Source organism: Talpa europaea, assembly GCF_964194135.1.
Source record: "Talpa europaea genome assembly, chromosome: 8".
NCBI lineage: Eukaryota > Metazoa > Chordata > Mammalia > Eulipotyphla > Talpidae > Talpa > Talpa europaea.
Window position 1 is genome coordinate 96976928 of NC_140075.1, and position 4390 is coordinate 96981317.

The window sequence follows — 4390 nt, forward strand, 5'->3', positions numbered from 1 at the left end:
TGCGTCCGTTTTTCTTGTTGGCCGTTTTGGTTTGTTGTTTCCCTCCTTTCTGCCGGTCGGAGAGTGCCGACTTTGTGGGCGGGGGAGGGGAGCAGGGTTCTGCGCTTCCCTCCCTTCTCGTCCTCTTTTATGGCAACTTTCTTCTTCGGGCAGTTTGCTGGAGTAGTCCGTTTATCTTCCGTGTCCCAGTTCTCACTGGGACCTGCCGCTTTTCCTCCCTATTAACTTTTTTTAATGGGAGATCTTACTCGCAGCGTCTCCTCGCCGCCATGTTGCTCCGCCCCCCTATATCAATTGTATTTTAAACATTGAGTCAATGCTGCATTACAGGAATAAATTCAGTGTGGTCATAATATGCTATTTTTCTCTGTTGCTAAATTTATTTTGCTAATAACTTGTTTAGGATTTTAAAAATCCATGTTCATTACTGAACATTACCTATCATTTTCTTTCTTATACTTCCTTCTTAAGTTTAAATATCATGATTATACCAGTCACTTAAAATAAATTAGACAGTGTTGGCTGGGCCTGCGCAGGCGCAAGCCCGCAAGATGGCAGCGGCTTCCACGCTGCTGCTCCGGAGTCCGCGCCCGCGGGCCAGGGAACTCTCAGCTACCGCCCGCCTCTATCACAAAAGGTAGTGGATCATTACGAAAATCCCGGAAATGTGGGCTCCCTTGACAAGACATCTAAAAATGTCGGAACTGGCTTGGTGGGAGCTCCAGCATGTGGTGATGTGATGAAGTTACAGATTCAAGTGGATGGAAAGGGGAAGATTGGGGATGCCAGATGTAAGACACTTGGCTGTGGTTCTGCAATTGCCTCCAGCTCATTAGCCACTGAATGGGAGATAGGGAAGACGGTGGAGGAAGCCTTGACCATCACAAACACAGATATCGCCAAGGAGCTCTGCCTCCCTCCGGTGAAGCTGCACTGCTCCAAGCTGGCCGAAGATGCCATCAAAGCCGCCCTGGCTGATTACAAGCTGAAACAGGAGCCCAAGAAGGGGGAGGCGGAGAAGAAATGAGCCTTCAGCAGAGCCCCTAGCAGGTCACTTGGCAGTTTGTCCACCCGCCCTGCGAACATAGATGTTCAGAAGCCCCTCGCGCTGCAATAAATAATAGCCCCTGCACTATGAAAATAAATAAATAAATAAATAAATAAATAAATAAGACAGTGTTCTCTTTTGGAATTTTCTGGGAGAGTTGGTTTAAGATTGAGATTATCTATTTTTGATTGCTAGGTAGAATTCAGTACAACCAATCAATAGGCTCTTGCTGATTTTCCATCTAGGAGTTCTATTAGTTGCTGAGATAGGGGTGTTGGCATCGCCACCTGTAAGCAGTTTGTCTGTATCTCCTTTCAGCTAGATCAGTTTTTGCTGCAAGTAATTTGAGGTTGTTGTTGAATACATACACACTTAGGATAATTATGTCTTTTTGCAAAGTGTTGGCTATGTCCCCCAAAAGATATACTGAAATCTTAACCCCTGGTATCTGTGTATGCAACTTCATTTGGAAGTAGAGGTCATCAGGTTATGATGAGGTCATACTAGATTAGAGTGGTCCTTATAGAAAAAGAAAAATTGGGCCACAGACACACAGGGAGAAGAAAGCTAGACAATGACAGAGCAGAGATTAGGGTGATACAATTATAAGCCAAGAAATGCCAACTATTTTTAGCAAATATCAAAAGCTAGAAGAGGCAAGGAAGGATTCTCCCTTACAGGTTTTATAAGAACCATGGCCTAGTCAACACCATAATTTTGGAATTCTATCCTGTACAACTGTGAGATAATAAATTTCCACTGTTTTAAATCACCTTATTTGTGGTACTTTGTTACAGTCCTAGGAAACTAATAATACACCTTCTTGGTAGATCAGCACTTATCTTGTGTAATATTCCTCTCTGTCTCTAGTAATATCCTTTGCTTTGAAATCTACTTTATCAGATATTAATGTAACTACTCCTGGTTTTTTGATCAATGTTTGCATGGAAAAATCTTTAAATCTTCTTGCTTTCAACCTATCTCATTTAATTTGAAGTTTCTTCTATACGGTATATTTTTGAGTCACATTTATATATCTACGCCGCTTATCTTTATTTTTTAATTGGTGTATTTAGACCATTTACATTTAAGGTGTCTATTGTTAATGTTTCAATCTGCTTGTTTATTTCTATCTGTTTCCATGCTTTAATTTCCTTTTCTTGTTTTTCTGTGGGCTATTTAAACATTTTTAAGATTCAATCATATTTATTCAGTCCATCTTATTTATATGCTTTTGAGTATATCTCTGAATACTCTTCACTGTAGTTGCTCTAAGTATTATGACATAAATATGTACCTAATTATAGTTTACTATCAACATTTTAGCACTGCAAGTGACATTTTGAAACCTTATCTCATTGTCTTGAGTATCATATGGTATTATAATTTTTGTTTTAATCATCAAATATGACCTCTAAAACTTAGGAAGAGAAAGATATTGTATACATCCAAATGTTTACTATTTTCTTTGTTCTTTCTTCCTTCTTAATGTTCTAAAATAATTTCTTTTATTAATTCTTTTCTTTCTGAAGAATTTCTATTAGCTTAATTTTAAGGAGAGACCAATTATGGCCGGTTTTTTTCCTTTGAGAAAAGGATTTCCTCTTCATTTCTGAAGGATAATTTCACAGGATATAGACATTGTGGTGACAGTTCTTTTCTTTTAGCACTTGAAAAATGTCCCCCTTCCTTCTGGTCTTCATGTTTTCTATGAAAATACTGTCATTAAACTTGGTATTCTGTATAGGTAAAACATCATTTTTCTCTGTTTTCAAGATTTTTTTAGTTAGTTTCCAGAAGTTTAATTGTGTTGTGTGCTAGAATGGACTACTCTGAATTGTCCTGCTTGGGATTTACTCAGCAACTTGAATAAACAGATTTGTGCTTCTTACCTATTTTGGGTGGTGTTAGCTATCATTCCTTTAAATATACTTTTAGTCCCACTAGCTCTCCATTCTTCTGGGAATCAGATAGTGTAAATGCTTGCATTGTCGCAGAGGTCCCTTGGCCCCTGAGGTGCTATTCTTTTTCTTTTCTTTTTTCACTCTGTCTATCTCTGTTGTCCATACTGCATAATTTTTATTGATTTGGTCTTATGCTCACTGATTTTATCCTTCATCATCTCCATTCTACTACTGAATCCATGCAGCAATTTAAAAGAAATCTTTTGTTGTATTTCTTAGTTTTATATGAAATTTGTTTTTGTAACTTCTATTTTTTCTGGATTTTTAGGTTTTTCTTTTGTTTGTAGAGAATTTGCAATGATTGTTAAAGCATTTTATGATGGCTTCTTTAAAAACCCTTGTCAAGGATGTCCACATTCATCACTACTATTCAACATAGTATTGGATGTTCTATCTAAAGCAATTATGCAATGGAAAGATATAAAAGGAATCCCAATTGGGAAAGAAGGGAAGGTATCATTATTCACAGATGACATGATAATATATATATATAAAGAACCTTTAAAGTTCATAGAAAAACTAATTAAAATGATAAACCAATTCAGTAAAGTGGCAGGTTACAAAATCAATACATAAAAATCAGCTGACTTCCAAATGCAAATAATCAGCCTGGAGAGGAAGAAATTAACAAAACCATTCAATTTACAATTGTACCAAAAAAATTTTAAATAACTGAGAATAAACCTAACAAAGGAGGTGAATGATCTTTACAAGGAATATTATAAAACACGGTTAAAAAAATAGACAAAGACACAAAGAAATGTAAAGATAGTGCCTGCTCATGGATCAGAAGAATTAACATTATCAAAATGGCCATCATTTATAATGCAATCCCAATAAAAATTTCAATGGCATTTTTCAAAGAAATGGAACAATATTGTTGAAATTCATATGTAATCACAAAAGATCCCATATAGACAAAATGCTCCTGACTAAAAAGGGGGAAAATGGAAGGATTACACTTTCTGGCTTCAAACTATATTATAAAGATATAATAATTAAAACAGCAAGGTACTGGAACAAAAACAGACACATAGACTAATGAAATAGAATTGCGAGCTCAGAAATAAAATCACACATATATGGTCAACTAATCTATAACAAAGAAGAAAAGAATATACACTGCAATAAGGACAGTCTCTTCAATAAATGGTGTTGGGAAAATGGGACTATAACAGGCAGAAGAACAAAACTAGACCACCATCTCACACTATATATGAAAACCAACTCAAAATGGGTAAAAGACATGGATGTAAGACCAGAAACCATAGAATACATTGAATACAGGTAAAACACTCCATGACATAAACTCTAGAAACATCTTTAAGGGCACATCTCCAGCAACAAGGAAAAAAGAGAATATAAACAACTGGGACTG

General features: G+C 36.4%; 1 pseudogene across 1 annotated transcript; it reads left to right on the forward strand.

Moving 5' to 3' along the window:
* The first annotated feature begins 551 nt into the window (after positions 1 to 551).
* LOC311175419 (iron-sulfur cluster assembly enzyme ISCU-like) lies at positions 552 to 1027 on the forward strand (annotated as a pseudogene). Its single transcript has one exon. The product of its transcript is annotated as an iron-sulfur cluster assembly enzyme ISCU-like (transcript).
* The last annotated feature ends 3363 nt before the right edge of the window (positions 1028 to 4390 follow it).